Below are 20,186 nucleotides of genomic sequence, written 5' to 3' on the forward strand. Positions count from 1 at the left end.
TCCCCTTCTCCATCCAGACGCTGCACTTTGAAAAGAGACAAACGTCGGAAAAAGATTGTTTTTCCAGCAGCAGACTTTCAGTGATTTTGGATCCATTTCACTGGGGAACGAATGGAAGAAGGTTCCCAGCAAGTCAGTGGGAGGGAGGGAGGGAGGCAGGCAGGCAGGCTGGCTGGCATGCAGGCTGGCAGAGAAGTGGACACTGCCCTTGGCTTCTCTGAGCAAGAAGAAAAATACAGAGTCCTTTTCCTTCTCTGCCCGCCCCGAACGGCCACGAACGGCCAAGCCTTATCTATAGGCCTTAGGCTGCAGGGGAGCAGTGTCCCCGGCAAGCGAGGGTGAGGGGCCGGCCATATCCGGTCAGGGAGCTGTCCAGGGCATCCTGGGCTGATTCCCAGCATCCCCTGGCTGCCAGTCTTTCTGGCCAGCCGTCTGGAAGCAGTGCGCAGGAAGGGGCGGGGCATGCAAATTCTAGAAAGAGGACAACGTGGGTATGCTAAGTGACGCCTGATGAGGCGACAGCCGAGGAGGACTCTGGGAGCCGGGAGAAGGCCTGAGGCCGGGGCCTCCTTTCCACCCAGACATACTGAGCCCTTGCTGGGAGTCGGAAAAAGAGGCGGAAAGGCGGCCAGCGACGGTGCGAGGGAAGAGCCAAGTCCGGGTGAGCCAGGTAGATTGCTTCGGGAGGCGTTGATTCTGAATGGGCCCGGGTTATCGCTTCTCGGCCTTTTGGCTAAGATCAAGTGTAGTATCTGTTCTTATCAGTTTAATATCTGATACGTCCTCTATCTGGGGACCATATATTAAATTGATTTTTGGAACAGGGAGATGGAATAGGAGCTTGCTCTGTCCACTCCACGCATCAACCTGGTATTGCAGTACCTCCAGGAATGGTGCACTTCCCCACCCGGGGAAAACAATGCTGTTGAAAAATAGACGAGAAAACGAGAGTAGCGCTCCACTACCAAACCCTGTAAAGTGGCGCTATTGTGTTTGCGTGTGAATAAAAGCAAACTGGTCACCGTGTCTTGCCTTATTCATGTATTTATTTGACTTATTTGCCGCACCCGGGCCGTGCGTTATTTATTTATTCATTTATTAATTTTTCGGGTTTACGAAAAAAAAATACAAATAAAAAATTATTTCTTTTTTTCTCCCCTTCTCCATCCAGACGCTGCACTTTGAAAAGAGACAAACGTCGGAAAAAGATTGTTTTTCCAGCAGCAGACTTTCAGTGATTTTGGATCCATTTCACTGGGGAACGAATGGAAGAAGGTTCCCAGCAAGTCAGTGGGAGGGAGGGAGGGAGGCAGGCAGGCAGGCTGGCTGGCATGCAGGCTGGCAGAGAAGTGGACACTGCCCTTGGCTTCTCTGAGCAAGAAGAAAAATACAGAGTCCTTTTCCTTCTCTGCCCGCCCCGCCCGTCCCCGAACGGCCACGAACGGCCAAGCCTTATCTATAGGCCTTAGGCTGCAGGGGAGCAGTGTCCCCGGCAAGCGAGGGTGAGGGGCCGGCCATATCCGGTCAGGGAGCTGTCCAGGGCATCCTGGGCTGATTCCCAGCATCCCCTGGCTGCCAGTCTTTCTGGCCAGCCGTCTGGAAGCAGTGCGCAGGAAGGGGCGGGGCATGCAAATTCTAGAAAGAGGACAACGTGGGTATGCTAAGTGACGCCTGATGAGGCGACAGCCGAGGAGGACTCTGGGAGCCGGGAGAAGGCCTGAGGCCGGGGCCTCCTTTCCACCCAGACATACTGAGCCCTTGCTGGGAGTCGGAAAAAGAGGCGGAAAGGCGGCCAGCGACGGTGCGAGGGAAGAGCCAAGTCCGGGTGAGCCAGGTAGATTGCTTCGGGAGGCGTTGATTCTGAATGGGCCCGGGTTATCGCTTCTCGGCCTTTTGGCTAAGATCAAGTGTAGTATCTGTTCTTATCAGTTTAATATCTGATACGTCCTCTATCTGGGGACCATATATTAAATTGATTTTTGGAACAGGGAGATGGAATAGGAGCTTGCTCTGTCCACTCCACGCATCAACCTGGTATTGCAGTACCTCCAGGAATGGTGCACTTCCCCACCCGGGGAAAACAATGCTGTTGAAAAATAGACGAGAAAACGAGAGTAGCGCTCCACTACCAAACCCTGTAAAGTGGCGCTATTGTGTTTGCGTGTGAATAAAAGCAAACTGGTCACCGTGTCTTGCCTTATTCATGTATTTATTTGACTTATTTGCCGCACCCGGGCCGTGCGTTATTTATTTATTCATTTATTAATTTTTCGGGTTTACGAAAAAAAAATACAAATAAAAAATTATTTCTTTTTTTCTCCCCTTCTCCATCCAGACGCTGCACTTTGAAAAGAGACAAACGTCGGAAAAAGATTGTTTTTCCAGCAGCAGACTTTCAGTGATTTTGGATCCATTTCACTGGGGAACGAATGGAAGAAGGTTCCCAGCAAGTCAGTGGGAGGGAGGGAGGGAGGCAGGCAGGCAGGCTGGCTGGCATGCAGGCTGGCAGAGAAGTGGACACTGCCCTTGGCTTCTCTGAGCAAGAAGAAAAATACAGAGTCCTTTTCCTTCTCTGCCCGCCCCGCCCGTCCCCGAACGGCCACGAACGGCCAAGCCTTATCTATAGGCCTTAGGCTGCAGGGGAGCAGTGTCCCCGGCAAGCGAGGGTGAGGGGCCGGCCATATCCGGTCAGGGAGCTGTCCAGGGCATCCTGGGCTGATTCCCAGCATCCCCTGGCTGCCAGTCTTTCTGGCCAGCCGTCTGGAAGCAGTGCGCAGGAAGGGGCGGGGCATGCAAATTCTAGAAAGAGGACAACGTGGGTATGCTAAGTGACGCCTGATGAGGCGACAGCCGAGGAGGACTCTGGGAGCCGGGAGAAGGCCTGAGGCCGGGGCCTCCTTTCCACCCAGACATACTGAGCCCTTGCTGGGAGTCGGAAAAAGAGGCGGAAAGGCGGCCAGCGACGGTGCGAGGGAAGAGCCAAGTCCGGGTGAGCCAGGTAGATTGCTTCGGGAGGCGTTGATTCTGAATGGGCCCGGGTTATCGCTTCTCGGCCTTTTGGCTAAGATCAAGTGTAGTATCTGTTCTTATCAGTTTAATATCTGATACGTCCTCTATCTGGGGACCATATATTAAATTGATTTTTGGAACAGGGAGATGGAATAGGAGCTTGCTCTGTCCACTCCACGCATCAACCTGGTATTGCAGTACCTCCAGGAATGGTGCACTTCCCCACCCGGGGAAAACAATGCTGTTGAAAAATAGAAAGTGGCGCTATTGTGTTTGCGTGTGAATAAAAGCAAACTGGTCACCGTGTCTTGCCTTATTCATGTATTTATTTGACTTATTTGCCGCACCCGGGCCGTGCGTTATTTATTTATTCATTTATTAATTTTTCGGGTTTACGAAAAAAAAATACAAATAAAAAATTATTTCTTTTTTTCTCCCCTTCTCCATCCAGACGCTGCACTTTGAAAAGAGACAAACGTCGGAAAAAGATTGTTTTTCCAGCAGCAGACTTTCAGTGATTTTGGATCCATTTCACTGGGGAACGAATGGAAGAAGGTTCCCAGCAAGTCAGTGGGAGGGAGGGAGGGAGGCAGGCAGGCAGGCTGGCTGGCATGCAGGCTGGCAGAGAAGTGGACACTGCCCTTGGCTTCTCTGAGCAAGAAGAAAAATACAGAGTCCTTTTCCTTCTCTGCCCGCCCCGCCCGTCCCCGAACGGCCACGAACGGCCAAGCCTTATCTATAGGCCTTAGGCTGCAGGGGAGCAGTGTCCCCGGCAAGCGAGGGTGAGGGGCCGGCCATATCCGGTCAGGGAGCTGTCCAGGGCATCCTGGGCTGATTCCCAGCATCCCCTGGCTGCCAGTCTTTCTGGCCAGCCGTCTGGAAGCAGTGCGCAGGAAGGGGCGGGGCATGCAAATTCTAGAAAGAGGACAACGTGGGTATGCTAAGTGACGCCTGATGAGGCGACAGCCGAGGAGGACTCTGGGAGCCGGGAGAAGGCCTGAGGCCGGGGCCTCCTTTCCACCCAGACATACTGAGCCCTTGCTGGGAGTCGGAAAAAGAGGCGGAAAGGCGGCCAGCGACGGTGCGAGGGAAGAGCCAAGTCCGGGTGAGCCAGGTAGATTGCTTCGGGAGGCGTTGATTCTGAATGGGCCCGGGTTATCGCTTCTCGGCCTTTTGGCTAAGATCAAGTGTAGTATCTGTTCTTATCAGTTTAATATCTGATACGTCCTCTATCTGGGGACCATATATTAAATTGATTTTTGGAACAGGGAGATGGAATAGGAGCTTGCTCTGTCCACTCCACGCATCAACCTGGTATTGCAGTACCTCCAGGAATGGTGCACTTCCCCACCCGGGGAAAACAATGCTGTTGAAAAATAGAAAGTGGCGCTATTGTGTTTGCGTGTGAATAAAAGCAAACTGGTCACCGTGTCTTGCCTTATTCATGTATTTATTTGACTTATTTGCCGCACCCGGGCCGTGCGTTATTTATTTATTCATTTATTAATTTTTCGGGTTTACGAAAAAAAAATACAAATAAAAAATTATTTCTTTTTTTCTCCCCTTCTCCATCCAGACGCTGCACTTTGAAAAGAGACAAACGTCGGAAAAAGATTGTTTTTCCAGCAGCAGACTTTCAGTGATTTTGGATCCATTTCACTGGGGAACGAATGGAAGAAGGTTCCCAGCAAGTCAGTGGGAGGGAGGGAGGGAGGCAGGCAGGCAGGCTGGCTGGCATGCAGGCTGGCAGAGAAGTGGACACTGCCCTTGGCTTCTCTGAGCAAGAAGAAAAATACAGAGTCCTTTTCCTTCTCTGCCCGCCCCGCCCGTCCCCGAACGGCCACGAACGGCCAAGCCTTATCTATAGGCCTTAGGCTGCAGGGGAGCAGTGTCCCCGGCAAGCGAGGGTGAGGGGCCGGCCATATCCGGTCAGGGAGCTGTCCAGGGCATCCTGGGCTGATTCCCAGCATCCCCTGGCTGCCAGGCTTTCTGGCCAGCCGTCTGGAAGCAGTGCGCAGGAAGGGGCGGGGCATGCAAATTCTAGAAAGAGGACAACGTGGGTATGCTAAGTGACGCCTGATGAGGCGACAGCCGAGGAGGACTCTGGGAGCCGGGAGAAGGCCTGAGGCCGGGGCCTCCTTTCCACCCAGACATACTGAGCCCTTGCTGGGAGTCGGAAAAAGAGGCGGAAAGGCGGCCAGCGACGGTGCGAGGGAAGAGCCAAGTCCGGGTGAGCCAGGTAGATTGCTTCGGGAGGCGTTGATTCTGAATGGGCCCGGGTTATCGCTTCTCGGCCTTTTGGCTAAGATCAAGTGTAGTATCTGTTCTTATCAGTTTAATATCTGATACGTCCTCTATCTGGGGACCATATATTAAATTGATTTTTGGAACAGGGAGATGGAATAGGAGCTTGCTCTGTCCACTCCACGCATCAACCTGGTATTGCAGTACCTCCAGGAATGGTGCACTTCCCCACCCGGGGAAAACAATGCTGTTGAAAAATAGACGAGAAAACGAGAGTAGCGCTCCACTACCAAACCCTGTAAAGTGGCGCTATTGTGTTTGCGTGTGAATAAAAGCAAACTGGTCACCGTGTCTTGCCTTATTCATGTATTTATTTGACTTATTTGCCGCACCCGGGCCGTGCGTTATTTATTTATTCATTTATTAATTTTTCGGGTTTACGAAAAAAAAATACAAATAAAAAATTATTTCTTTTTTTCTCCCCTTCTCCATCCAGACGCTGCACTTTGAAAAGAGACAAACGTCGGAAAAAGATTGTTTTTCCAGCAGCAGACTTTCAGTGATTTTGGATCCATTTCACTGGGGAACGAATGGAAGAAGGTTCCCAGCAAGTCAGTGGGAGGGAGGGAGGGAGGAAGGGAGGGAGGCAGGCAGGCAGGCTGGCTGGCATGCAGGCTGGCAGAGAAGTGGACACTGCCCTTGGCTTCTCTGAGCAAGAAGAAAAATACAGAGTCCTTTTCCTTCTCTGCCCGCCCCGAACGGCCACGAACGGCCAAGCCTTATCTATAGGCCTTAGGCTGCAGGGGAGCAGTGTCCCCGGCAAGCGAGGGTGAGGGGCCGGCCATATCCGGTCAGGGAGCTGTCCAGGGCATCCTGGGCTGATTCCCAGCATCCCCTGGCTGCCAGTCTTTCTGGCCAGCCGTCTGGAAGCAGTGCGCAGGAAGGGGCGGGGCATGCAAATTCTAGAAAGAGGACAACGTGGGTATGCTAAGTGACGCCTGATGAGGCGACAGCCGAGGAGGACTCTGGGAGCCGGGAGAAGGCCTGAGGCCGGGGCCTCCTTTCCACCCAGACATACTGAGCCCTTGCTGGGAGTCGGAAAAAGAGGCGGAAAGGCGGCCAGCGACGGTGCGAGGGAAGAGCCAAGTCCGGGTGAGCCAGGTAGATTGCTTCGGGAGGCGTTGATTCTGAATGGGCCCGGGTTATCGCTTCTCGGCCTTTTGGCTAAGATCAAGTGTAGTATCTGTTCTTATCAGTTTAATATCTGATACGTCCTCTATCTGGGGACCATATATTAAATTGATTTTTGGAACAGGGAGATGGAATAGGAGCTTGCTCTGTCCACTCCACGCATCAACCTGGTATTGCAGTACCTCCAGGAATGGTGCACTTCCCCACCCGGGGAAAACAATGCTGTTGAAAAATAGACGAGAAAACGAGAGTAGCGCTCCACTACCAAACCCTGTAAAGTGGCGCTATTGTGTTTGCGTGTGAATAAAAGCAAACTGGTCACCGTGTCTTGCCTTATTCATGTATTTATTTGACTTATTTGCCGCACCCGGGCCGTGCGTTATTTATTTATTCATTTATTAATTTTTCGGGTTTACGAAAAAAAAATACAAATAAAAAATTATTTCTTTTTTTCTCCCCTTCTCCATCCAGACGCTGCACTTTGAAAAGAGACAAACGTCGGAAAAAGATTGTTTTTCCAGCAGCAGACTTTCAGTGATTTTGGATCCATTTCACTGGGGAACGAATGGAAGAAGGTTCCCAGCAAGTCAGTGGGAGGGAGGGAGGGAGGAAGGGAGGGAGGCAGGCAGGCAGGCTGGCTGGCATGCAGGCTGGCAGAGAAGTGGACACTGCCCTTGGCTTCTCTGAGCAAGAAGAAAAATACAGAGTCCTTTTCCTTCTCTGCCCGCCCCGCCCGTCCCCGAACGGCCACGAACGGCCAAGCCTTATCTATAGGCCTTAGGCTGCAGGGGAGCAGTGTCCCCGGCAAGCGAGGGTGAGGGGCCGGCCATATCCGGTCAGGGAGCTGTCCAGGGCATCCTGGGCTGATTCCCAGCATCCCCTGGCTGCCAGTCTTTCTGGCCAGCCGTCTGGAAGCAGTGCGCAGGAAGGGGCGGGGCATGCAAATTCTAGAAAGAGGACAACGTGGGTATGCTAAGTGACGCCTGATGAGGCGACAGCCGAGGAGGACTCTGGGAGCCGGGAGAAGGCCTGAGGCCGGGGCCTCCTTTCCACCCAGACATACTGAGCCCTTGCTGGGAGTCGGAAAAAGAGGCGGAAAGGCGGCCAGCGACGGTGCGAGGGAAGAGCCAAGTCCGGGTGAGCCAGGTAGATTGCTTCGGGAGGCGTTGATTCTGAATGGGCCCGGGTTATCGCTTCTCGGCCTTTTGGCTAAGATCAAGTGTAGTATCTGTTCTTATCAGTTTAATATCTGATACGTCCTCTATCTGGGGACCATATATTAAATTGATTTTTGGAACAGGGAGATGGAATAGGAGCTTGCTCTGTCCACTCCACGCATCAACCTGGTATTGCAGTACCTCCAGGAATGGTGCACTTCCCCACCCGGGGAAAACAATGCTGTTGAAAAATAGAAAGTGGCGCTATTGTGTTTGCGTGTGAATAAAAGCAAACTGGTCACCGTGTCTTGCCTTATTCATGTATTTATTTGACTTATTTGCCGCACCCGGGCCGTGCGTTATTTATTTATTCATTTATTAATTTTTCGGGTTTACGAAAAAAAAATACAAATAAAAAATTATTTCTTTTTTTCTCCCCTTCTCCATCCAGACGCTGCACTTTGAAAAGAGACAAACGTCGGAAAAAGATTGTTTTTCCAGCAGCAGACTTTCAGTGATTTTGGATCCATTTCACTGGGGAACGAATGGAAGAAGGTTCCCAGCAAGTCAGTGGGAGGGAGGGAGGGAGGCAGGCAGGCAGGCTGGCTGGCATGCAGGCTGGCAGAGAAGTGGACACTGCCCTTGGCTTCTCTGAGCAAGAAGAAAAATACAGAGTCCTTTTCCTTCTCTGCCCGCCCCGAACGGCCACGAACGGCCAAGCCTTATCTATAGGCCTTAGGCTGCAGGGGAGCAGTGTCCCCGGCAAGCGAGGGTGAGGGGCCGGCCATATCCGGTCAGGGAGCTGTCCAGGGCATCCTGGGCTGATTCCCAGCATCCCCTGGCTGCCAGTCTTTCTGGCCAGCCGTCTGGAAGCAGTGCGCAGGAAGGGGCGGGGCATGCAAATTCTAGAAAGAGGACAACGTGGGTATGCTAAGTGACGCCTGATGAGGCGACAGCCGAGGAGGACTCTGGGAGCCGGGAGAAGGCCTGAGGCCGGGGCCTCCTTTCCACCCAGACATACTGAGCCCTTGCTGGGAGTCGGAAAAAGAGGCGGAAAGGCGGCCAGCGACGGTGCGAGGGAAGAGCCAAGTCCGGGTGAGCCAGGTAGATTGCTTCGGGAGGCGTTGATTCTGAATGGGCCCGGGTTATCGCTTCTCGGCCTTTTGGCTAAGATCAAGTGTAGTATCTGTTCTTATCAGTTTAATATCTGATACGTCCTCTATCTGGGGACCATATATTAAATTGATTTTTGGAACAGGGAGATGGAATAGGAGCTTGCTCTGTCCACTCCACGCATCAACCTGGTATTGCAGTACCTCCAGGAATGGTGCACTTCCCCACCCGGGGAAAACAATGCTGTTGAAAAATAGACGAGAAAACGAGAGTAGCGCTCCACTACCAAACCCTGTAAAGTGGCGCTATTGTGTTTGCGTGTGAATAAAAGCAAACTGGTCACCGTGTCTTGCCTTATTCATGTATTTATTTGACTTATTTGCCGCACCCGGGCCGTGCGTTATTTATTTATTCATTTATTAATTTTTCGGGTTTACGAAAAAAAAATACAAATAAAAAATTATTTCTTTTTTTCTCCCCTTCTCCATCCAGACGCTGCACTTTGAAAAGAGACAAACGTCGGAAAAAGATTGTTTTTCCAGCAGCAGACTTTCAGTGATTTTGGATCCATTTCACTGGGGAACGAATGGAAGAAGGTTCCCAGCAAGTCAGTGGGAGGGAGGGAGGGAGGCAGGCAGGCAGGCTGGCTGGCATGCAGGCTGGCAGAGAAGTGGACACTGCCCTTGGCTTCTCTGAGCAAGAAGAAAAATACAGAGTCCTTTTCCTTCTCTGCCCGCCCCGCCCGTCCCCGAACGGCCACGAACGGCCAAGCCTTATCTATAGGCCTTAGGCTGCAGGGGAGCAGTGTCCCCGGCAAGCGAGGGTGAGGGGCCGGCCATATCCGGTCAGGGAGCTGTCCAGGGCATCCTGGGCTGATTCCCAGCATCCCCTGGCTGCCAGTCTTTCTGGCCAGCCGTCTGGAAGCAGTGCGCAGGAAGGGGCGGGGCATGCAAATTCTAGAAAGAGGACAACGTGGGTATGCTAAGTGACGCCTGATGAGGCGACAGCCGAGGAGGACTCTGGGAGCCGGGAGAAGGCCTGAGGCCGGGGCCTCCTTTCCACCCAGACATACTGAGCCCTTGCTGGGAGTCGGAAAAAGAGGCGGAAAGGCGGCCAGCGACGGTGCGAGGGAAGAGCCAAGTCCGGGTGAGCCAGGTAGATTGCTTCGGGAGGCGTTGATTCTGAATGGGCCCGGGTTATCGCTTCTCGGCCTTTTGGCTAAGATCAAGTGTAGTATCTGTTCTTATCAGTTTAATATCTGATACGTCCTCTATCTGGGGACCATATATTAAATTGATTTTTGGAACAGGGAGATGGAATAGGAGCTTGCTCTGTCCACTCCACGCATCAACCTGGTATTGCAGTACCTCCAGGAATGGTGCACTTCCCCACCCGGGGAAAACAATGCTGTTGAAAAATAGACGAGAAAACGAGAGTAGCGCTCCACTACCAAACCCTGTAAAGTGGCGCTATTGTGTTTGCGTGTGAATAAAAGCAAACTGGTCACCGTGTCTTGCCTTATTCATGTATTTATTTGACTTATTTGCCGCACCCGGGCCGTGCGTTATTTATTTATTCATTTATTAATTTTTCGGGTTTACGAAAAAAAAATACAAATAAAAAATTATTTCTTTTTTTCTCCCCTTCTCCATCCAGACGCTGCACTTTGAAAAGAGACAAACGTCGGAAAAAGATTGTTTTTCCAGCAGCAGACTTTCAGTGATTTTGGATCCATTTCACTGGGGAACGAATGGAAGAAGGTTCCCAGCAAGTCAGTGGGAGGGAGGGAGGGAGGCAGGCAGGCAGGCTGGCTGGCATGCAGGCTGGCAGAGAAGTGGACACTGCCCTTGGCTTCTCTGAGCAAGAAGAAAAATACAGAGTCCTTTTCCTTCTCTGCCCGCCCCGCCCGTCCCCGAACGGCCACGAACGGCCAAGCCTTATCTATAGGCCTTAGGCTGCAGGGGAGCAGTGTCCCCGGCAAGCGAGGGTGAGGGGCCGGCCATATCCGGTCAGGGAGCTGTCCAGGGCATCCTGGGCTGATTCCCAGCATCCCCTGGCTGCCAGTCTTTCTGGCCAGCCGTCTGGAAGCAGTGCGCAGGAAGGGGCGGGGCATGCAAATTCTAGAAAGAGGACAACGTGGGTATGCTAAGTGACGCCTGATGAGGCGACAGCCGAGGAGGACTCTGGGAGCCGGGAGAAGGCCTGAGGCCGGGGCCTCCTTTCCACCCAGACATACTGAGCCCTTGCTGGGAGTCGGAAAAAGAGGCGGAAAGGCGGCCAGCGACGGTGCGAGGGAAGAGCCAAGTCCGGGTGAGCCAGGTAGATTGCTTCGGGAGGCGTTGATTCTGAATGGGCCCGGGTTATCGCTTCTCGGCCTTTTGGCTAAGATCAAGTGTAGTATCTGTTCTTATCAGTTTAATATCTGATACGTCCTCTATCTGGGGACCATATATTAAATTGATTTTTGGAACAGGGAGATGGAATAGGAGCTTGCTCTGTCCACTCCACGCATCAACCTGGTATTGCAGTACCTCCAGGAATGGTGCACTTCCCCACCCGGGGAAAACAATGCTGTTGAAAAATAGAAAGTGGCGCTATTGTGTTTGCGTGTGAATAAAAGCAAACTGGTCACCGTGTCTTGCCTTATTCATGTATTTATTTGACTTATTTGCCGCACCCGGGCCGTGCGTTATTTATTTATTCATTTATTAATTTTTCGGGTTTACGAAAAAAAAATACAAATAAAAAATTATTTCTTTTTTTCTCCCCTTCTCCATCCAGACGCTGCACTTTGAAAAGAGACAAACGTCGGAAAAAGATTGTTTTTCCAGCAGCAGACTTTCAGTGATTTTGGATCCATTTCACTGGGGAACGAATGGAAGAAGGTTCCCAGCAAGTCAGTGGGAGGGAGGGAGGGAGGCAGGCAGGCAGGCTGGCTGGCATGCAGGCTGGCAGAGAAGTGGACACTGCCCTTGGCTTCTCTGAGCAAGAAGAAAAATACAGAGTCCTTTTCCTTCTCTGCCCGCCCCGAACGGCCACGAACGGCCAAGCCTTATCTATAGGCCTTAGGCTGCAGGGGAGCAGTGTCCCCGGCAAGCGAGGGTGAGGGGCCGGCCATATCCGGTCAGGGAGCTGTCCAGGGCATCCTGGGCTGATTCCCAGCATCCCCTGGCTGCCAGTCTTTCTGGCCAGCCGTCTGGAAGCAGTGCGCAGGAAGGGGCGGGGCATGCAAATTCTAGAAAGAGGACAACGTGGGTATGCTAAGTGACGCCTGATGAGGCGACAGCCGAGGAGGACTCTGGGAGCCGGGAGAAGGCCTGAGGCCGGGGCCTCCTTTCCACCCAGACATACTGAGCCCTTGCTGGGAGTCGGAAAAAGAGGCGGAAAGGCGGCCAGCGACGGTGCGAGGGAAGAGCCAAGTCCGGGTGAGCCAGGTAGATTGCTTCGGGAGGCGTTGATTCTGAATGGGCCCGGGTTATCGCTTCTCGGCCTTTTGGCTAAGATCAAGTGTAGTATCTGTTCTTATCAGTTTAATATCTGATACGTCCTCTATCTGGGGACCATATATTAAATTGATTTTTGGAACAGGGAGATGGAATAGGAGCTTGCTCTGTCCACTCCACGCATCAACCTGGTATTGCAGTACCTCCAGGAATGGTGCACTTCCCCACCCGGGGAAAACAATGCTGTTGAAAAATAGACGAGAAAACGAGAGTAGCGCTCCACTACCAAACCCTGTAAAGTGGCGCTATTGTGTTTGCGTGTGAATAAAAGCAAACTGGTCACCGTGTCTTGCCTTATTCATGTATTTATTTGACTTATTTGCCGCACCCGGGCCGTGCGTTATTTATTTATTCATTTATTAATTTTTCGGGTTTACGAAAAAAAAATACAAATAAAAAATTATTTCTTTTTTTCTCCCCTTCTCCATCCAGACGCTGCACTTTGAAAAGAGACAAACGTCGGAAAAAGATTGTTTTTCCAGCAGCAGACTTTCAGTGATTTTGGATCCATTTCACTGGGGAACGAATGGAAGAAGGTTCCCAGCAAGTCAGTGGGAGGGAGGGAGGGAGGCAGGCAGGCAGGCTGGCTGGCATGCAGGCTGGCAGAGAAGTGGACACTGCCCTTGGCTTCTCTGAGCAAGAAGAAAAATACAGAGTCCTTTTCCTTCTCTGCCCGCCCCGCCCGTCCCCGAACGGCCACGAACGGCCAAGCCTTATCTATAGGCCTTAGGCTGCAGGGGAGCAGTGTCCCCGGCAAGCGAGGGTGAGGGGCCGGCCATATCCGGTCAGGGAGCTGTCCAGGGCATCCTGGGCTGATTCCCAGCATCCCCTGGCTGCCAGTCTTTCTGGCCAGCCGTCTGGAAGCAGTGCGCAGGAAGGGGCGGGGCATGCAAATTCTAGAAAGAGGACAACGTGGGTATGCTAAGTGACGCCTGATGAGGCGACAGCCGAGGAGGACTCTGGGAGCCGGGAGAAGGCCTGAGGCCGGGGCCTCCTTTCCACCCAGACATACTGAGCCCTTGCTGGGAGTCGGAAAAAGAGGCGGAAAGGCGGCCAGCGACGGTGCGAGGGAAGAGCCAAGTCCGGGTGAGCCAGGTAGATTGCTTCGGGAGGCGTTGATTCTGAATGGGCCCGGGTTATCGCTTCTCGGCCTTTTGGCTAAGATCAAGTGTAGTATCTGTTCTTATCAGTTTAATATCTGATACGTCCTCTATCTGGGGACCATATATTAAATTGATTTTTGGAACAGGGAGATGGAATAGGAGCTTGCTCTGTCCACTCCACGCATCAACCTGGTATTGCAGTACCTCCAGGAATGGTGCACTTCCCCACCCGGGGAAAACAATGCTGTTGAAAAATAGACGAGAAAACGAGAGTAGCGCTCCACTACCAAACCCTGTAAAGTGGCGCTATTGTGTTTGCGTGTGAATAAAAGCAAACTGGTCACCGTGTCTTGCCTTATTCATGTATTTATTTGACTTATTTGCCGCACCCGGGCCGTGCGTTATTTATTTATTCATTTATTAATTTTTCGGGTTTACGAAAAAAAAATACAAATAAAAAATTATTTCTTTTTTTCTCCCCTTCTCCATCCAGACGCTGCACTTTGAAAAGAGACAAACGTCGGAAAAAGATTGTTTTTCCAGCAGCAGACTTTCAGTGATTTTGGATCCATTTCACTGGGGAACGAATGGAAGAAGGTTCCCAGCAAGTCAGTGGGAGGGAGGGAGGGAGGCAGGCAGGCAGGCTGGCTGGCATGCAGGCTGGCAGAGAAGTGGACACTGCCCTTGGCTTCTCTGAGCAAGAAGAAAAATACAGAGTCCTTTTCCTTCTCTGCCCGCCCCGCCCGTCCCCGAACGGCCACGAACGGCCAAGCCTTATCTATAGGCCTTAGGCTGCAGGGGAGCAGTGTCCCCGGCAAGCGAGGGTGAGGGGCCGGCCATATCCGGTCAGGGAGCTGTCCAGGGCATCCTGGGCTGATTCCCAGCATCCCCTGGCTGCCAGTCTTTCTGGCCAGCCGTCTGGAAGCAGTGCGCAGGAAGGGGCGGGGCATGCAAATTCTAGAAAGAGGACAACGTGGGTATGCTAAGTGACGCCTGATGAGGCGACAGCCGAGGAGGACTCTGGGAGCCGGGAGAAGGCCTGAGGCCGGGGCCTCCTTTCCACCCAGACATACTGAGCCCTTGCTGGGAGTCGGAAAAAGAGGCGGAAAGGCGGCCAGCGACGGTGCGAGGGAAGAGCCAAGTCCGGGTGAGCCAGGTAGATTGCTTCGGGAGGCGTTGATTCTGAATGGGCCCGGGTTATCGCTTCTCGGCCTTTTGGCTAAGATCAAGTGTAGTATCTGTTCTTATCAGTTTAATATCTGATACGTCCTCTATCTGGGGACCATATATTAAATTGATTTTTGGAACAGGGAGATGGAATAGGAGCTTGCTCTGTCCACTCCACGCATCAACCTGGTATTGCAGTACCTCCAGGAATGGTGCACTTCCCCACCCGGGGAAAACAATGCTGTTGAAAAATAGAAAGTGGCGCTATTGTGTTTGCGTGTGAATAAAAGCAAACTGGTCACCGTGTCTTGCCTTATTCATGTATTTATTTGACTTATTTGCCGCACCCGGGCCGTGCGTTATTTATTTATTCATTTATTAATTTTTCGGGTTTACGAAAAAAAAATACAAATAAAAAATTATTTCTTTTTTTCTCCCCTTCTCCATCCAGACGCTGCACTTTGAAAAGAGACAAACGTCGGAAAAAGATTGTTTTTCCAGCAGCAGACTTTCAGTGATTTTGGATCCATTTCACTGGGGAACGAATGGAAGAAGGTTCCCAGCAAGTCAGTGGGAGGGAGGGAGGGAGGCAGGCAGGCAGGCTGGCTGGCATGCAGGCTGGCAGAGAAGTGGACACTGCCCTTGGCTTCTCTGAGCAAGAAGAAAAATACAGAGTCCTTTTCCTTCTCTGCCCGCCCCGCCCGTCCCCGAACGGCCACGAACGGCCAAGCCTTATCTATAGGCCTTAGGCTGCAGGGGAGCAGTGTCCCCGGCAAGCGAGGGTGAGGGGCCGGCCATATCCGGTCAGGGAGCTGTCCAGGGCATCCTGGGCTGATTCCCAGCATCCCCTGGCTGCCAGTCTTTCTGGCCAGCCGTCTGGAAGCAGTGCGCAGGAAGGGGCGGGGCATGCAAATTCTAGAAAGAGGACAACGTGGGTATGCTAAGTGACGCCTGATGAGGCGACAGCCGAGGAGGACTCTGGGAGCCGGGAGAAGGCCTGAGGCCGGGGCCTCCTTTCCACCCAGACATACTGAGCCCTTGCTGGGAGTCGGAAAAAGAGGCGGAAAGGCGGCCAGCGACGGTGCGAGGGAAGAGCCAAGTCCGGGTGAGCCAGGTAGATTGCTTCGGGAGGCGTTGATTCTGAATGGGCCCGGGTTATCGCTTCTCGGCCTTTTGGCTAAGATCAAGTGTAGTATCTGTTCTTATCAGTTTAATATCTGATACGTCCTCTATCTGGGGACCATATATTAAATTGATTTTTGGAACAGGGAGATGGAATAGGAGCTTGCTCTGTCCACTCCACGCATCAACCTGGTATTGCAGTACCTCCAGGAATGGTGCACTTCCCCACCCGGGGAAAACAATGCTGTTGAAAAATAGACGAGAAAACGAGAGTAGCGCTCCACTACCAAACCCTGTAAAGTGGCGCTATTGTGTTTGCGTGTGAATAAAAGCAAACTGGTCACCGTGTCTTGCCTTATTCATGTATTTATTTGACTTATTTGCCGCACCCGGGCCGTGCGTTATTTATTTATTCATTTATTAATTTTTCGGGTTTACGAAAAAAAAATACAAATAAAAAATTATTTCTTTTTTTCTCCCCTTCTCCATCCAGACGCTGCACTTTGAAAAGAGACAAACGTCGGAAAAAGATTGTTTTTCCAGCAGCAGACTTTCAGTGATTTTGGATCCATTTCACTGGGGAACGAATGGAAGAAGGTTCCCAGCAAGTCAGTGGGAGGGAGGGAGGGAGGAAGGGAGGGAGGCAGGCAGGCAGGCTGGCTGGCATGCAGGCTGGCAGAGAAGTGGACACTGCCCTTGGCTTCTCTGAGCAAGAAGAAAAATACAGAGTCCTTTTCCTTCTCTGCCCGCCCCGCCCGTCCCCGAACGGCCACGAACGGCCAAGCCTTATCTATAGGCCTTAGGCTGCAGGGGAGCAGTGTCCCCGGCAAGCGAGGGTGAGGGGCCGGCCATATCCGGTCAGGGAGCTGTCCAGGGCATCCTGGGCTGATTCCCAGCATCCCCTGGCTGCCAGTCTTTCTGGCCAGCCGTCTGGAAGCAGTGCGCAGGAAGGGGCGGGGCATGCAAATTCTAGAAAGAGGACAACGTGGGTATGCTAAGTGACGCCTGATGAGGCGACAGCCGAGGAGGACTCTGGGAGCCGGGAGAAGGCCTGAGGCCGGGGCCTCCTTTCCACCCAGACATACTGAGCCCTTGCTGGGAGTCGGAAAAAGAGGCGGAAAGGCGGCCAGCGACGGTGCGAGGGAAGAGCCAAGTCCGGGTGAGCCAGGTAGATTGCTTCGGGAGGCGTTGATTCTGAATGGGCCCGGGTTATCGCTTCTCGGCCTTTTGGCTAAGATCAAGTGTAGTATCTGTTCTTATCAGTTTAATATCTGATACGTCCTCTATCTGGGGACCATATATTAAATTGATTTTTGGAACAGGGAGATGGAATAGGAGCTTGCTCTGTCCACTCCACGCATCAACCTGGTATTGCAGTACCTCCAGGAATGGTGCACTTCCCCACCCGGGGAAAACAATGCTGTTGAAAAATAGAAAGTGGCGCTATTGTGTTTGCGTGTGAATAAAAGCAAACTGGTCACCGTGTCTTGCCTTATTCATGTATTTATTTGACTTATTTGCCGCACCCGGGCCGTGCGTTATTTATTTATTCATTTATTAATTTTTCGGGTTTACGAAAAAAAAATACAAATAAAAAATTATTTCTTTTTTTCTCCCCTTCTCCATCCAGACGCTGCACTTTGAAAAGAGACAAACGTCGGAAAAAGATTGTTTTTCCAGCAGCAGACTTTCAGTGATTTTGGATCCATTTCACTGGGGAACGAATGGAAGAAGGTTCCCAGCAAGTCAGTGGGAGGGAGGGAGGGAGGCAGGCAGGCAGGCTGGCTGGCATGCAGGCTGGCAGAGAAGTGGACACTGCCCTTGGCTTCTCTGAGCAAGAAGAAAAATACAGAGTCCTTTTCCTTCTCTGCCCGCCCCGAACGGCCACGAACGGCCAAGCCTTATCTATAGGCCTTAGGCTGCAGGGGAGCAGTGTCCCCGGCAAGCGAGGGTGAGGGGCCGGCCATATCCGGTCAGGGAGCTGTCCAGGGCATCCTGGGCTGATTCCCAGCATCCCCTGGCTGCCAGTCTTTCTGGCCAGCCGTCTGGAAGCAGTGCGCAGGAAGGGGCGGGGCATGCAAATTCTAGAAAGAGGACAACGTGGGTATGCTAAGTGACGCCTGATGAGGCGACAGCCGAGGAGGACTCTGGGAGCCGGGAGAAGGCCTGAGGCCGGGGCCTCCTTTCCACCCAGACATACTGAGCCCTTGCTGGGAGTCGGAAAAAGAGGCGGAAAGGCGGCCAGCGACGGTGCGAGGGAAGAGCCAAGTCCGGGTGAGCCAGGTAGATTGCTTCGGGAGGCGTTGATTCTGAATGGGCCCGGGTTATCGCTTCTCGGCCTTTTGGCTAAGATCAAGTGTAGTTTCACTTGCCTCCCCTAGGGGAGGGCGGTCAGTTGGGATGTGCTCATTGAACTTTGTGTGTCAATGATATTCCCAATACGTAGAAACGAGATTCGGTTCCGGATCGACAATGACAGCAATGTCATTACGCATATGACAGTAATGTCATAACGTTTTTAGTAGCCTGGCATGCTGGACTGTTGGGCAGTACCCCAGTGGGGGCTGACTGGCAGGCCGGCTGAATGGCGATTTTTTTCGTAGGTCAGCAGGCGAGACTGGGCTGCTGTGCCAACCGGCTTTGTTTGACAACCGGGCTGATGACCTTGGATGGAACGACAGGGCCGAACGGCATGGCTGGAAGGCTAAGTCGCCCCCCTGTCCAGGCGAACCCTCCTAGGTCCGACCGGCACAAGGCCAACCAGCTAATGGCTGTCTGCGGATTGGTTCCCCGCTTTCAGCTGGGCTGGTTGGCTGCTGGATGGAGGTAGTAGCAGGACAGACCGGGGTTGGCTGAAAAGATAAGCCATGCCTAGTACCCCCTGGGCAAGTAGGCCAGGCGAGACGGCTCGGTTGAAGGGCAAGGCCGGTGGGTGTGGCAGACTGGCCAGACCTGCTGACTGAGGGTGTGACGGGTAGGACAAAAAAAAAAAAAAAAAAAAAAAAAAAAAAAATCTGTTCTTATCAGTTTAATATCTGATACGTCCTCTATCTGGGGACCATATATTAAATTGATTTTTGGAACAGGGAGATGGAATAGGAGCTTGCTCTGTCCACTCCACGCATCAACCTGGTATTGCAGTACCTCCAGGAATGGTGCACTTCCCCACCCGGGGAAAACAATGCTGTTGAAAAATAGACGAGAAAACGAGAGTAGCGCTCCACTACCAAACCCTGTAAAGTGGCGCTATTGTGTTTGCGTGTGAATAAAAGCAAACTGGTCACCGTGTCTTGCCTTATTCATGTATTTATTTGACTTATTTGCCGCACCCGGGCCGTGCGTTATTTATTTATTCATTTATTAATTTTTCGGGTTTACGAAAAAAAAATACAAATAAAAAATTATTTCTTTTTTTCTCCCCTTCTCCATCCAGACGCTGCACTTTGAAAAGAGACAAACGTCGGAAAAAGATTGTTTTTCCAGCAGCAGACTTTCAGTGATTTTGGATCCATTTCACTGGGGAACGAATGGAAGAAGGTTCCCAGCAAGTCAGTGGGAGGGAGGGAGGGAGGCAGGCAGGCAGGCTGGCTGGCATGCAGGCTGGCAGAGAAGTGGACACTGCCCTTGGCTTCTCTGAGCAAGAAGAAAAATACAGAGTCCTTTTCCTTCTCTGCCCGCCCCGCCCGTCCCCGAACGGCCACGAACGGCCAAGCCTTATCTATAGGCCTTAGGCTGCAGGGGAGCAGTGTCCCCGGCAAGCGAGGGTGAGGGGCCGGCCATATCCGGTCAGGGAGCTGTCCAGGGCATCCTGGGCTGATTCCCAGCATCCCCTGGCTGCCAGTCTTTCTGGCCAGCCGTCTGGAAGCAGTGCGCAGGAAGGGGCGGGGCATGCAAATTCTAGAAAGAGGACAACGTGGGTATGCTAAGTGACGCCTGATGAGGCGACAGCCGAGGAGGACTCTGGGAGCCGGGAGAAGGCCTGAGGCCGGGGCCTCCTTTCCACCCAGACATACTGAGCCCTTGCTGGGAGTCGGAAAAAGAGGCGGAAAGGCGGCCAGCGACGGTGCGAGGGAAGAGCCAAGTCCGGGTGAGCCAGGTAGATTGCTTCGGGAGGCGTTGATTCTGAATGGGCCCGGGTTATCGCTTCTCGGCCTTTTGGCTAAGATCAAGTGTAGTATCTGTTCTTATCAGTTTAATATCTGATACGTCCTCTATCTGGGGACCATATATTAAATTGATTTTTGGAACAGGGAGATGGAATAGGAGCTTGCTCTGTCCACTCCACGCATCAACCTGGTATTGCAGTACCTCCAGGAATGGTGCACTTCCCCACCCGGGGAAAACAATGCTGTTGAAAAATAGAAAGTGGCGCTATTGTGTTTGCGTGTGAATAAAAGCAAACTGGTCACCGTGTCTTGCCTTATTCATGTATTTATTTGACTTATTTGCCGCACCCGGGCCGTGCGTTATTTATTTATTCATTTATTAATTTTTCGGGTTTACGAAAAAAAAATACAAATAAAAAATTATTTCTTTTTTTCTCCCCTTCTCCATCCAGACGCTGCACTTTGAAAAGA

General features: G+C 52.1%; 17 non-coding genes and 1 pseudogene across 17 annotated transcripts; all 18 read left to right on the top strand.

Annotated features, from left to right (window-relative positions):
- Positions 1–713: 713 nt before the first annotated feature.
- Positions 714–904, top strand: LOC144764185 (U2 spliceosomal RNA). Its single transcript, XR_013596378.1, has one exon. It is a non-coding gene; the product is annotated as a U2 spliceosomal RNA (small nuclear RNA).
- Positions 905–1,877: 973 nt separating this feature from the next.
- Positions 1,878–2,068, top strand: LOC144764186 (U2 spliceosomal RNA). The gene has a single exon (XR_013596379.1). It is a non-coding gene; the product is annotated as a U2 spliceosomal RNA (small nuclear RNA).
- Positions 2,069–3,041: 973 nt separating this feature from the next.
- LOC144764187 (U2 spliceosomal RNA) lies at positions 3,042–3,232 on the top strand. Its single transcript, XR_013596380.1, has one exon. It is a non-coding gene; the product is annotated as a U2 spliceosomal RNA (small nuclear RNA).
- Positions 3,233–4,166: 934 nt separating this feature from the next.
- Positions 4,167–4,357, top strand: LOC144764188 (U2 spliceosomal RNA). Its single transcript, XR_013596381.1, has one exon. It is a non-coding gene; the product is annotated as a U2 spliceosomal RNA (small nuclear RNA).
- A 934-nt stretch (positions 4,358–5,291) lies between these two features.
- LOC144764189 (U2 spliceosomal RNA) lies at positions 5,292–5,482 on the top strand. Its single transcript, XR_013596382.1, has one exon. It is a non-coding gene; the product is annotated as a U2 spliceosomal RNA (small nuclear RNA).
- Positions 5,483–6,457: 975 nt separating this feature from the next.
- LOC144764190 (U2 spliceosomal RNA) lies at positions 6,458–6,648 on the top strand. Its single transcript, XR_013596383.1, has one exon. It is a non-coding gene; the product is annotated as a U2 spliceosomal RNA (small nuclear RNA).
- A 985-nt stretch (positions 6,649–7,633) lies between these two features.
- On the top strand, positions 7,634–7,824 carry LOC144764192 (U2 spliceosomal RNA). Its single transcript, XR_013596385.1, has one exon. It is a non-coding gene; the product is annotated as a U2 spliceosomal RNA (small nuclear RNA).
- A 924-nt stretch (positions 7,825–8,748) lies between these two features.
- On the top strand, positions 8,749–8,939 carry LOC144764193 (U2 spliceosomal RNA). Its single transcript, XR_013596386.1, has one exon. It is a non-coding gene; the product is annotated as a U2 spliceosomal RNA (small nuclear RNA).
- A 973-nt stretch (positions 8,940–9,912) lies between these two features.
- LOC144764194 (U2 spliceosomal RNA) lies at positions 9,913–10,103 on the top strand. The gene has a single exon (XR_013596387.1). It is a non-coding gene; the product is annotated as a U2 spliceosomal RNA (small nuclear RNA).
- A 973-nt stretch (positions 10,104–11,076) lies between these two features.
- LOC144764195 (U2 spliceosomal RNA) lies at positions 11,077–11,267 on the top strand. The gene has a single exon (XR_013596388.1). It is a non-coding gene; the product is annotated as a U2 spliceosomal RNA (small nuclear RNA).
- Positions 11,268–12,191: 924 nt separating this feature from the next.
- Positions 12,192–12,382, top strand: LOC144764196 (U2 spliceosomal RNA). The gene has a single exon (XR_013596389.1). It is a non-coding gene; the product is annotated as a U2 spliceosomal RNA (small nuclear RNA).
- A 973-nt stretch (positions 12,383–13,355) lies between these two features.
- LOC144764197 (U2 spliceosomal RNA) lies at positions 13,356–13,546 on the top strand. The gene has a single exon (XR_013596390.1). It is a non-coding gene; the product is annotated as a U2 spliceosomal RNA (small nuclear RNA).
- A 973-nt stretch (positions 13,547–14,519) lies between these two features.
- On the top strand, positions 14,520–14,710 carry LOC144764199 (U2 spliceosomal RNA). Its single transcript, XR_013596391.1, has one exon. It is a non-coding gene; the product is annotated as a U2 spliceosomal RNA (small nuclear RNA).
- Positions 14,711–15,644: 934 nt separating this feature from the next.
- On the top strand, positions 15,645–15,835 carry LOC144764200 (U2 spliceosomal RNA). The gene has a single exon (XR_013596392.1). It is a non-coding gene; the product is annotated as a U2 spliceosomal RNA (small nuclear RNA).
- Positions 15,836–16,820: 985 nt separating this feature from the next.
- LOC144764201 (U2 spliceosomal RNA) lies at positions 16,821–17,011 on the top strand. The gene has a single exon (XR_013596393.1). It is a non-coding gene; the product is annotated as a U2 spliceosomal RNA (small nuclear RNA).
- A 924-nt stretch (positions 17,012–17,935) lies between these two features.
- LOC144764533 (U2 spliceosomal RNA) lies at positions 17,936–18,126 on the top strand. Its single transcript, XR_013596601.1, has one exon. It is a non-coding gene; the product is annotated as a U2 spliceosomal RNA (small nuclear RNA).
- Positions 18,127–18,557: 431 nt separating this feature from the next.
- On the top strand, positions 18,558–18,775 carry LOC144764416 (U2 spliceosomal RNA; annotated as a pseudogene).
- A 973-nt stretch (positions 18,776–19,748) lies between these two features.
- On the top strand, positions 19,749–19,939 carry LOC144764202 (U2 spliceosomal RNA). Its single transcript, XR_013596394.1, has one exon. It is a non-coding gene; the product is annotated as a U2 spliceosomal RNA (small nuclear RNA).
- Positions 19,940–20,186: the final 247 nt, after the last annotated feature.

Source organism: Lissotriton helveticus, chromosome 6, assembly GCF_964261635.1.
Source record: "Lissotriton helveticus chromosome 6, aLisHel1.1, whole genome shotgun sequence".
Classification (NCBI taxonomy): Eukaryota; Metazoa; Chordata; class Amphibia; order Caudata; family Salamandridae; genus Lissotriton; species Lissotriton helveticus.